Source organism: Tetrao urogallus (assembly GCF_951394365.1).
Source record: "Tetrao urogallus genome assembly, chromosome: 3".
Classification (NCBI taxonomy): domain Eukaryota; kingdom Metazoa; phylum Chordata; class Aves; order Galliformes; family Phasianidae; genus Tetrao; species Tetrao urogallus.
This window is the reverse complement of record NC_136815.1, coordinates 26,306,341-26,319,469: the sequence shown is the minus strand read 5'-3', so window position 1 is coordinate 26,319,469 and position 13,129 is coordinate 26,306,341. Positions and strand designations below refer to the sequence as shown.

Genomic DNA, 13,129 nt, shown 5'->3' with positions numbered 1-13,129 from the left:
TTTCTAAGAAAATTGTGGGTTTGATTCTCTCAGTGGCCAGAGTTCATACACTGCAGAAATGCTTCTAAATATTTATGCTTTGAAAGCAATTGTTCTTCTGGACAAGGTTATTTCAAATCTCTGAGTTAGCTATTGTAACTAGACTGCCTGTATAACTCATGTCTTTGAGTAGATTAATGTAACCTTTCACACTCATGCCAAGCAGACCACATGTGCAAGTTACAAACCTCAGGATTTATAGGTCAGGCGGAAACAAACAAAAGGAAAACAAGAGTTTAGGCTCCACCAGACATGTTTACTCTCCTTTGATCCTGCAGTCTACACTCTATCTTAGGTATTAGTCATATTATTTCACAGGTCTGTGGTCCACGACTGCTGCAAGGAAATTGAGAATTATAGCAGAACTACAAAATTTGTCTCAGTAGTGAAGATGTATCTACACAAAAAAATTCTTAATTTATCTTGGACCAATAATAAAGAACTTTGCCATTTCAAAATGGGTGGCTTGTTCAGGTCTACACATTCAGAAAATAGGAAAATGTATCAAGTAAATTGTTATACTTAGCTTACCAATATATATTCAAATAAATCATAGAGGTGGATGGCTGAAATTTTCCACTCTTTCTTAAATGTGTTTCCTTACATTTATTTTTTATTACACCCTTTACAAGAGTTGATAGTCAAAGCTCAGTAAAAACTACTGGGAGCATTTGATGAATCAACTTTTGAGAAATACCTGCGTGGAGAAATTTCATCCAGATCCTTCTCCAAACCATGACAATCAGCTTGTTTTCTTGTGAAGACACTTTTTATTTTATAGAAGCTTAGCTTTCATGTGCAGGAATTTTAAAGATAGCTCTGAAAGACACATACTGATTAAAATAACAGGAAGAAGAGACTAGTAGGTGTTTCATCAAATGCTGTTCCTTAAAAAGCAGGTTTTTACATAAATTGAATGTGTTCAAGCTAAATGAATTATCTTACAGTAGTGATAGTATTCCAACTTCTCTTCAAAATATTACTTTCACTTGTTGATCTTCCATTCTCATTTCTTACTCCACATCTGGTAAGTTTTCCTAATAATCTGAAGTGGAATAACTTATAAAAACATCTGTAATCAGCACATAATCAATTTTATGGAAAAAAAAAATGTTCTTATTTGCAAGAATGGATAATAATAATAATTAAAGTCTATTGTACCACATATTGATGATAGTGACATTACTCAGCTACAGCTTACTCAGAATGTGAAATAATTCCTGTGATTATTTTCTTCAAAGGGAGAGATGAAACACATGCAAAAATTGAGAGGAAGTTCTTTTCTTACATGACAGTTATTGTTCCTGACTTATATGAGTTATGGAGGGTTTAGTGTTGTACTATTAAAGCAGCTATACACTTTTTGAAAAAAGGAATAAGATAATTTTTATAAGGACTATTTACTTACATATATAAATAGTTTAATGATATATAATTGTATTAGGAGAATAACTAGCAGTATGGAAATCAGACTGCATGTTATATGCAGTGTGTCTGAGGAACTGAGACTTGCATGTGGAAAGACCATTGATGGTTCATGCTGAGTATATTTTAGTTTGAAAATAGTCTGCTCTGTCAAATAATTAATATTTTAATGGTTGACAAGACCAGTATCACATGTTGTAATTATCTAGGATAGTAAGATAACATAGACTGGAAATAATCAATTTAAGCAGCCAAAGCTGATCATTAAGGTAAGCAAAATAATTTGTTAGAAAAGCAATTCTAAATTTCTTCCATACATTTCATCCACACATATAATAAGCTTTATTTGCTTCTGTGAGCAGTTTCTATTTCATTTTTCACAGCCAAGTTTTACTGGTGTGGGTGTTTTTGAACAGTTATTTGAGAGCTTCCAGAGAAATGTTTGTGAAAGAAACACAGTAGAAGTCAATTGGATGGGAGCAATAACATTGGAAGTACTACAACAAATTAAATCTAGATTAACTAGATCAAATTAAAGAAAATATAGAATATTTAATATTGAAAGTGAAATGCTTTAAAAGAAATGTTTTTAACTGATTTATATTTACAAGAAGAAGAAAAATCCTCTTCATGTTCTTAAATAACAAAGCTTGAAATGAATCTATTCATATTCACTTGAGGGGATAACAGAAACATCAAAAAACTCTCCCTTCAATTTATACCCTTTCCTGCCCTAGTTAAGTCAATGAAAGATTTGCTGTGGTTTAAAGCAGAGTTATGTGAATAATGAATTCTTCTAATAAGCTCATCCTTTAGACCGGAGGTTAGATATTATGACAGCAAGAGCTATAGAAAAATCTTTACAGGGTAGAAAATTTGAAGGATAAATTATTCATTGCAAGTTATTTACTCTAACTGTTTTTTACTGTACTCCTACCAGATATCTTACAGCTCTATGACACGATGTAGGAGATTAAATGTAATCAATAGAATAAATTATTTAAATATGAGATTCATGGGAAGGCTCTTTACATTCAAATTTGTTCTATCTCCTTGATACAAGTGAGATAATATGAAGTATATTTATGTAAAATATGCTGGGTTTTAGTTTTTTTATTTTCCACTGGTGTTTCTAAAATTCATTGGAGGCCTATATCTTTTGGCTTCAAATTTAATCACAATCCACTCTACAGTTACAAAAAATCAGGGGAAATGTTTTCCTCTTTTTTTTTTTTTTTTTTTTTTTTTTTGTACTTTGTCCTGGATTATCTGACATGTAGAAAGAAAGTTAAGAAAAGTTAAGGACTGCATGCTCAGTTTTGCCACTGTTATTCTTTTCTGGTCTTTAAAAATGCTGGTTTTTTTTTTTAATTTAAAAATTTAAAAAATTTAAATTTAAAAATACAGCTGAATATGCCTTTAAAATTCTGGGGAAGGAGAGGGGGTGGTTTTTGTGTGTGTGTGTGTTTTTTTGTTGTTGTTGTTGTTTGTTTGTTTGTTTGTTTTGCCAATGTCTTTGGAACAGCCACAGTGCCACTCAGTGAAGCAATAAAGTCAATTCCTGATAGACAGATTATGCTCATCTCAGGTAATGTTGGTCTCAGTTCTTACAAAACCAAACTCTTTGAGGTGCAATATAGAATAACAGCCAGTAATATATGTTTACTTATTTATAACACACATGTATATAAATGTGTGTGAGAGTGATATAAGTGAATCAGCCAGCATCTGGACAGGCTGTCAGGAAGAGAAAATAAAAGCGCTGCTGACAATTTCTTTTCACTGATGATCTTCCAATGTTGAGAAGGAAGAAAAACTGTAGGTAGGACTAAATGGAGTAAGAAATACCATGAATTTGCTCCTGTGGAGTGGAAGGAAGCACAGAATATGTGTGGCAAGTGACTGAGAAGTCAGGTGGTGAAAATACAAGAGTTTTGTTTCAAGTCAGTGCAAGAAAATAATGATATTATAGATTTTGCATGTGAATATAAATTTTCTTTTTGAGATGTCTCTTTGTAAAAATTAACCAAATCAAAAAATATGAAGCCAGAACCAAATTCTAAATCATTTAAGTATGCAAAGATTTGGGTCACAGGTGCTGAGTTACCATATGACAGTGAGATTATTTGATATTCTCTTGGAAAATCACTGTTTGTTCAAATAACATACTGCTAGGAAAGGTGCATCAGCAACAGTTTTGTATTGTTTGAATTAAAAATGCCTTTATTATTGCATATGATTAATATTCAAATAAAGTTTTTAAAAAAATAAATCTTTGGCGTATTGTTCATATTGTGTTTGTTTTAATTATTCTCTAAAAGTTCATTAAGTGTATAAAACAATTATCTGGCGTAGGAACTATGAGCACTGTGTTTTTGCATCAGATGTCTGTTAGCATAAAATCACAACTTTACTAAGATTTACTAGTTTCCCAAACTGAAATGAAATCTCACTTGTATCTACCTGCTACAGAGAAAACAAACAAACAAACAAACAAAAAAAAAAAAAAAAACAACAAAAAAACTGCTGAGACAACAACGAAGAAATATTGCAAAATACCTTCATCCAATTTTTGTTCTTTTTTTTTCCATAGAATTGTGAAGATGGAAAGGAGAACATTTTGTGTTCTCACAAAATTTCACTACACAAATCATTGTGTGTACATAAAATACAATGTATTTTAAAGTAAAAAAATGAATTCACCATTCAGAGTTTCTCAGTGGTATACAGTATTTCTTCGAACATAGTGATGAAACTGTCAGGCACATTTTTATATGGTATGGGGCACACTGTAGAAACTGTAGAAACTGTGATCTCTCAGTAACAATTACAGTACAAAAGTAAGTTTCATTTAATTTCCATGTCTCGGCACAGAACTGAATAACAAATAAGTAGGTATTAAAATTATTTGTGCATTAAAAGATAAGTACCTATTAAGTTTTTGGCATGAGAATTCCTGTAGACTTAACTAGGAAGCAAATGTCAAATGGATTTTGAAGATAATCCAGGAAGAAAGATGTAGACCCTGAAGTACACGTATTACAAAGACTATGAAGAGGACCTAACAACACCCTCAGGAGACAAGGAGTACACATTCTAATTTTCAACAGCAGAGAATTCAATTAGGTTTTCCATTGTCCCTAACCATTGAACTACCAGCTTAAACACAGGAATGGCACTGAAGCTGAGGTTTGTTTCCTTAATAGAGACAAGAGAAAATTATTAAAATATTCTCTACGGGCAAGACAGGTCAATGAAGGTTGGTGAATTTCAGCAGATGAAAATGTATTAAATATGAGTCTTGAAAAGTTTCAGTGTCTTCTGCAGGACCTTAGAATGCTTTTGAGTTTCAATGTCAGAAGCTGAAATGCAGTTAAACTTAAAATGCCTCCCTGACAGAATGGGGAAAGAGGAGAAACAGTTCAACAGATAGTTTGGGATTTGTATTTATGAGATGGTAGGTACCTTGGAGAGTCAGTGTATGTAGTTTATGAGGACTTTGTCCATTGTTGCATCATTGTGGTGGAAAAAAAGGAACTCAAGTCAGATCCAAATATGAGGCTTTTTAACATTGTTAGATTTGTATTCCAGTTCCACGGTATGGACAGGAAAAGAAAAGATATCACTAATCCTCAAAACAAAGCCCTAGATGTACATTTCCTATTAAACTCTATAGTGCTGCAACATTTATATAGTGCTTTGCATGCTTTCATTTTGTTCATGTAACAACTCGCTGAGTTGGAATACCATTATTGCCAGTTTCTGAAGAAAGAGAAGAAGGTATAGATATTAAGTGGCTTGCATGAGGCCTCTTATCAGGTCTGCACCAGAGCTAGGATTACAGTTCAGAAGCTCTTTACTTCTTGTTCGGTATTCAGCAACGTGGACCGTGACAGTCCACAAATCCAATTTCAAACTCTTAAAAATAGTACCGGAAACAGAATGGAGCAAAATTACTTTTCCCCACATTAAAGTTTTTTTTGAAAGTTTTCTTGGAAGTTTCAGTGGAATGAAATTTGCCATCTATGAATCACTTAAACTTATTCAACAGGAAATGCAGATAGGATGCTTCTTTAAAAAAGAACAAGACATGCTTGCCAAAAGAATCTTTCTCTTAAGAATTACTTGAAAAATAAATGTATATTGTCCTAACTAAGACTAATCTTATGTGTTCAAAATAACATCTTAATGAAAACAAAGAAGTTTTGGAATGAAAATTTTATTGTAGGAGAAATATTTGACTATGCCACAGGTATCCTTCTTAGGTCTATTTTTACGTAATAGCTTCAAATTCTAAAATGATGAAATATTCTACTGATTAAAATGTCAGAAGATGCTGTACTTTCAGACTGTAAACATCCTTGAGAGCAGAGAGCATAGTGAATTCTTTCAGGAAATCTAGAAATATAAAAATGATAGTAGGAGACTATCCTACTGCCAAGGCTCATTTAATCCTCAATGTGATATGAAGCTGAAGAGAAAGAAAAAACACACAGGAAGCCATGCTGCAGAATGAGACCAAGAAATCCTGGTGAACATGAGATTAGTCTGGAATGACATATGACAGTAAAAATAGCTAAGATTGTTTTTAGGCAGTCCGTTGTATCATGAAGCTGCCAAGTGAAAAAATAAAAATGACAGCAGCTCCTGAACTTGCTGTATTATTTACACAGATACGTGTTATGAGAAAGAATTATGATTTATTTTTTTCTTTTTTTTTTTTGGTAACCATTGTGATTGTAGTTTGATTTTACAAAGTGATAAATAGAGAAAGCCTCATGTTTGATAGGAGATATACATAATGGGGAAAACAAGCCCTTATCTGAGTTTATGAAGTTGTTATGCCAGGGAAATGTATTTCTGTGCAACATTACATAGAGTTACTTTCTACATTCAGAGAACTGAGAGCAAGTGAATGGCAGGGAAAATCCTCATGACTCTCTATTGGTAAATTTCATTTTTTTCTCTTCACTTAGGTAGGAGAAGGAACCATCAGTATGAGCCAGGGTGAGGCAATATGAATCTATAGCTTCTGTCTACCAGAAGAAGGTAGAGATTGGAGGTGGTGCTCCTCCAAAGATGTACAAATCTTTCAAATGTTTAAACAACTCGGCAATAAATAATATATATTCAAAAATGTTTTATGGTACTTTTCTATATACTATAATTAATAGGTAGTTGCTTTATTAACAAAAAATTAAAATGAAAAAAAAGAAAAAAGAAAAAAAAAGAAAAAGAAAAAATAGATACATTTTCTTTACCTTCCCCGGAGGCAGATTATTTGTCTTTTCTAGAAGAGTGGTAACAAGAGAGTGTGATCTATCATTTTATTTTTCAGTCTTTCATTTTCTAAAGATGTTGCATAGTGAGTATTGACACATTTTGTCATTTATATGGCTCCAGAAGTCAGCAAGCTTGAAGGGTGAGTTGTCAGTGCAATAAACATGATGCATCAACCCCTTTTTAAAAATAATTGAAAGAAAATCGTAAAGATAAATGATCACCAAATAAATAAATTATGTGTAAGGCAGGATATCTTGGGTTTGAAGAGGGAAAGCAGATCCCTTGACTTTAATGAGGACTGGGAAAGTCCAGAATATTTTGATGTCAATTTAACTAGCCATTTTAAGAATTTTTTTTCTTTATTTTTGTGACCTAGATATAATAATTCATTAAAAATGAATTTTAAGTATAAATAAGAAAGGATTTTTCAAGACAAAATATATTTCATTTGGTAACTTTTGTTCTCCCTATTCCTTCCCTCCCTCCCCATGATAGAGTCATATTCTTACTTTCAATCAGTATGTAATATTTTATAAGGGTTTGTCAGTGGCAGATTTTAGCTGAGATAAAACAGTTTTTAATGAGTGCTTATTATGAAAATCAAGATTAATATTGAATTTGCTCCACAAAATATCAGTACCAATGCAAGATAGTGCTGCAAGAAAGCAAAGGAGAGAAAATGTATTGTGGCTTTGCATTTTTTTTCTTGATAAACATGTTAATATTTATTGATTCTTAAACCTTAAATATTTGAAGTTCAGCTTTTAAAGCAAGGATTAAATCTTGACATTTACAAAAGATCCATTATTAACTAAGCATAAAGGCAGAGATAAATTCCTTGGAACTGCCTGAGAGTACCTTGTGAATTTTAGGTCAGAGACTGTCCACTGCTATAATGCTGCATTTCATATTTAAGGACTGATATCGTGATGTTTATCATTTACCTGAATGGCCTTCTACAGATGAAATCCTAAACATCTGAACAATTAATCTTACAGGCTGTAATTTTTACTATGAATACCTTGTTAAGACAGCTACCACTGGACAACCAGTTGTCTTCATATGTATTTTCCCCTCTGTCTTGGAAGGATTTGTGTTTAATAGATGTATACTCTGCATTTTACTGTGCAAACTTCAATATTGAAAGTAATGATGATTAAGATCTGGCATTTAGTGATGCTTAGAATAAATTGCCAGTGACAATAATTTTACAGTTAAGAATAGTTCTCCATATAAGAAATCATCATTTTAGATTTCTAGGTCATCACAGAGATCTAATGCAGAATAGGAAATATTTTCTGACACAGCTGAATCATCTCTAACTGAGTTTGTGATTGATGGGACAGAATGTTTCATTTTTTGTAAGTGTAGTAAGTACACAGAACCATAGTATTAAAACTCTGTATGTGTAAAGTAACATAAATAGATGGTGGTATGACAGCAGAGGTTGAATCTTACAGAATCGCCAAGAAAAGACCTCTAAGATCACCTAGTCCAACCGTCAATCTTCCCTGCAGTATTCCATTAAATTTCATTGTCGTGCAACAGATGGCAGCAGAGGGGCAATCTGACAAAATGGCATCTGACATGGGAGTGCATATGAAGCAAAGGTGCATCATTGAATTCCTTCTTGAAGAAAAAATGGCACCCACTATCGTTCATTAGTGCTTGCCTAAACATTTATGGAAATGAAACAGCGGATGTGAGCAGTGAGTCGGTGAGTGGTGCCTTTCAGCATTGGCAACAGCAACATGGAAGACAGGCAGTGTTTTGAATAGGCATGCACAGCTGTCACACCACAAAATGAAGAGAGTCTTCAAATGTACAGGTTTGTCAGAACCAATTGAACCAATAAAATGCTGAAGGTGGCAGTTTCCTGGAGTGCATCATTACTGATGATGAGATGTGGGGTCACTGCTATGAGTAGGAGTCAAAACAGGAGTCCATGAAGTGGAGATGCCTGAATTCCCCATAAAAGAAAAAGTTCTAGACACAGTAGGTAAAGTGATGTCACTGTCTTTTGGATGAGGAAGGGGGTGATTCCTATGTTCCTTTCTGGAACTAACCATCAACTCTGGCTGCTACATCGTGACACTGACTGAGCTGAAGGCTCCCACTTCCAGCCTCAGGCCAGAGAAGAAGCCAACCTTTTTCTTGCAACACAGTAACACCAGGCCTCATACCAGTTTGGAGATGGTGGAGCATATTGCCAGTCTTGGCTGGACAGTCCCACCACACCCACAGTACAGTCCAGATTTGACAACCTTTGACTTCCATCTGTTTGGGCTGATCAAAGGTGGACTGTGTGGGTAACATCTTCCTAGCAACAGTGTCACCATCAGCAGCTGTGAAACATTGGGTCATCCCTGCTGGTGCAGATTTTTACAAGCATAGCATGTAGACTCTTGTTTATCGCACTGTCAAATAGTTACTTGTGCTCATTATGTCTGTTGTAGTTTCCATGGAAATTGAATAGTTATTACTTTCAGAGTAGCCTAGATATTTTCAGAAAACATTTCAGTTTCTTTCAAAAACAATTCAGTATTCCTGCCCTAATAGTTCCTCAAGTCACTGTGAGCAATATTTAGTTCATTCAAAATGTCTACACTTTTTTTTTTTTTATTTGTTTAAAGGACCCAAATGTTTTATTTACAATTGAAATAAAATAACAAAGATAAAAGCACATCAATAAGTAGAAGCTCCTTGAAATGTTGCTTACCCTGTTGAACATGAATTTTTAGAATGTGAAACTAAGTATAGATCTTACTATATCTTCAAACCATCAAATGTAATTTTCTTCTATATTCTTTAAAGAGATTTATTTTATTTGAGCTTTTTTTTTTTTTTTTTTTTTTTTTTTTTTTCCCCTCCCCCTAACAGAATTGTTAGAGTTTGGCTTAATGAATTTCAATCAGTCATTATGATGAGCATCTGTTGTATAACTAGTCTGTTGATAAAGTGAAGAGCTCTCAGAGTCCATTCTAATAACTTAAGTCTTAAGTATCTTTATGTATCCCAAACTATTTCATGTATTGACAAAATCCTGTCTTTTAACGGAGAGGTTTTTCATTTTCCTCTGAAGTATCATTGGTTGTATTTATAATCAGCACTGGAAGCTGAGGACCAGTAAGACCATAATGGTCCCTTCTCACCTGTACTTCGCAAGGAAATGCCAGAGAATTACTGAGAGGTTGAATTAGACAGTTGCCCATTGTTTCAGGTCTTGTGCTCCTCTCTGCATCAGAACGCTGAGGAGCTGTAAATGCTGCCATTGTTTTCAGCATTGTGGGATTAGCCACTGTGCCTATAGGAGCAGCATCCCCTATGAAATAAGAGTTCAAGATTCAGATTTTCATTTTATGGACTGAAGGTTCAAAGCCAAAAAACAGTGCTTTGTTGTGCTGGTATTTAACTGAAATTCATATAAAAATGATGGAAATGTAAAGGAAGCTTACCAAATTTGTGTACTGTGTAATAAGAATCTCATTTTAGTCATTTACATTCCTGTGAGAGAACAACAACAAAAAAAAAGTTTAAAACAGCTTTACAAACTTTACTTTTTGAACCTGAGATCTAATTAATTGTTCTACTAACAATTAAATCAGCTACATCATGAAACAATATAATGAAGTGTATTTCATGTTATGTATTGTCTGTAAAGCATTCCTTAAAAGATATGTTTTGAGTTATAGAAGATATTTATTGCCAGAAAGAATTATTGCAATGATAAGAAGTAAGCAAGATACCTTTAATAAGCCTTCAACAAGGCTGCAGAGAAATTAGATGATTTCAGATACGTTTTTTCTTGCTATTTCATTTACTTCTGGGGTTATAGGAGTTGCTATTTTTGTGATGTTATTGATAGCACAGAGAATATAGATATAATTCAGTATTCATAGATGCAAGGTGTAAAATGTGAGATGTAAAACTTGCATTGTTCTTTCTCATTGCTATGAAGATCATATGTGTCTTTGATTTTTATAAAATATTCACAATAGTATTATATGTAGCCAAGCAATGCAATCAGATCTAAATTATTCACATGATAATACTCTTCTCACCCATAGTATTCTTACCCTTGGAATTTTTGCAGTACATTTTCTGACTTTTCATTTGCATATAAGAGAACCCACCAGAAAACTATTTTCCTTTGTGTTGAAAAAAAAACATGTTGTGAATTTGCATTGCAAAGAGAAACTACTATAGGATTGTTCAACATACTATTCAAAGTCAATTTAAATTAGTGAACAGCAAAAGCAGGCAAAATAAAATGAGAATTTTTAGGAAATAAAAATGAATAGTTTAGTGAGTCCTATTTAAAATGGTGAAACAATGGAGGAACCAAAGAGTTCTCCTGTGTTTTAAAAACAGTTGTGATGGCAATAATTATGAATAGATTCTTTGTCTATAATTTCCATGCAATTTTCTGTATGGCAGAGGATTTTCTTAAGATTTTTTCCCTTGTCATTTTTATTATTATTGTGTTAGTTGTGCCCAGAAATCTCAGCTGAGATCATGACATCTTTGCATTAGAAGCTTTATAAAAATATGTGGAAAGACAGCTCTTAGCCAAAAATTCAAGTTTGAATTCTGAAAAGTGTCAAGAGAAGTACAAAATAGTCATTCACTGAGTGTCATACAGCAGGTTGATAGAGGAGAAAGATCTGTAAGCCGAGTGTACTGTTTTCAAGACCTGAAGCTAAACATTGTCTCCATGACTTGATAAATGTGAATGGAGAACAATAACACAGTTATGAAGAATATAGTGATAGCAACTTTATTTGCTAGATATTCATAAACAAACGCAGTGCTACCCCATAAGAGATTTTCCCAAAAGACTTGGTAAGTGCATGACAAACTGGTGTGTTTTTTGGCAACGTCGGGGAATAGCTGGTGAAAAAGGAATCCCTGATACTTGACTGCTGCAGTTTTTATCTTTGAACGTTGAACATTTATGGAGACCAAACAGTGGATATGAGCACAGTGAGGCAGTGGGTGATATGTTTTAATTGTGTCATCGGTGGTCACCACCTCTGTGACTTTTACAGGCTCTTGTTCATCACTGGTAAAAATGCATAGCTAATGGTGTCAAAAAATACTATTTTGTACCTGAGAATTAGCTGTATCTTTGTATTTGTCATTTCCATGAGTAACTTTGGGAGTGACCTACACAATAAAGCTCAGGGGTTTTTGGTCAAGGCAGTTTTCCTGGTTTTCTGTGTTGAAGTTTGTGCATTATGCAGTATCTTGTGTTTCCAGAATGTATTTAAAATTGTTAAATTTACAAGGAAACTTATTTTGGTTATACAGTGTTTTCTGTGAATGTTCTAATATAAAGATATTGCATTAATAGTTTAAGAAAATAAATGCTATTTGACTAATAGTCTCGGTTGCATGTTCTCCTTTCAAAAAGCCTTTTCTAGAACTCTGGAGAATTGCCCATATATATCCATAGTGTGTTCTTATCCAGAAGGGTGGGGTTTCAATCATGTGTGATGGAGACAATCGAAGTACTGATAGCCACGGCTACAGATGGTTTGTTCAGTAGAAATTGTGTGGAGTTCAGTAACAGTGGTTTCTTTTTCCTTCAGTCTGGCTTAACGTATGGTAGCTATTGATTTTAAATATGAAATTTCTGCTAGTTAATGTCAAGCTTTGGGTGTCCAGATAGAGTTCATTTTTCGTTTTCATCTTGAGAAAAGAACCGAGTTTTAAGTCTGAGCAGTATTTAACAGGACTCTCTTCTTGCCTGAACTGTTACTGTGATATGGTCAAAAGTAAGAACAGATTAAAAAATAGTAACATAAATCTTAGCTGTTAGAGCTGGTCTAAACTTCTGTTTAAATGGTCTCCTTCTAACAAAAGAAGTTTTCACTCTTACAAGGTGTGCATATTTTTGACATGTCTGTTATCAAATTTAACTAAAAAAAAACCAGCAGAGCATGGGGTAATATCTTTCATTTCACTTCTAAGTAAATCAATGTAAATGGAATGACCTACTGGCAAGTGGAATTTACATACATACTAACAAAATCAAATGCACTTCAAAAGAGTGAGGCTAGATGAACACAAAAAGTGTTCTTTCTTATTTTGAAAAGAAATCCCCAAGAATAATGTGGCTGTTTCCATTAGGGAAATGTTAGGATTCAGATGGTTTTGTTACACCAGCAAGAAAAGTAAAACAGCAACCAAAACTGTGTTCGTGTAATTGAGGAAGTTTGTTTTCTTTTTTTATTATTATTATTTATTTTATTTTATTTTATTTCAAGAGTCTAAACCGGTTGTGCTTACCCTGTCTTTTTTTCTTTTTCTTTTTCTTTTTCTTTTTCTTTTTCTTTTTCTTTTTCTTTTTCTTTTTCTTTTTCTTTTTCTTTTTCTTTTT

The 13,129-nt window shown here is 33.4% G+C and overlaps 1 protein-coding gene across 1 annotated transcript in view; it reads left to right on the top strand.

Annotated features, from left to right (window-relative positions):
• The window catches only part of RALYL (RALY RNA binding protein like), a gene marked incomplete at both ends in the record, with an annotated part of 297,150 nt that overhangs the window by 111,129 nt on the left and 172,892 nt on the right, over positions 1–13,129 (top strand). The gene's annotated exons all lie outside the window — the stretch shown is intronic.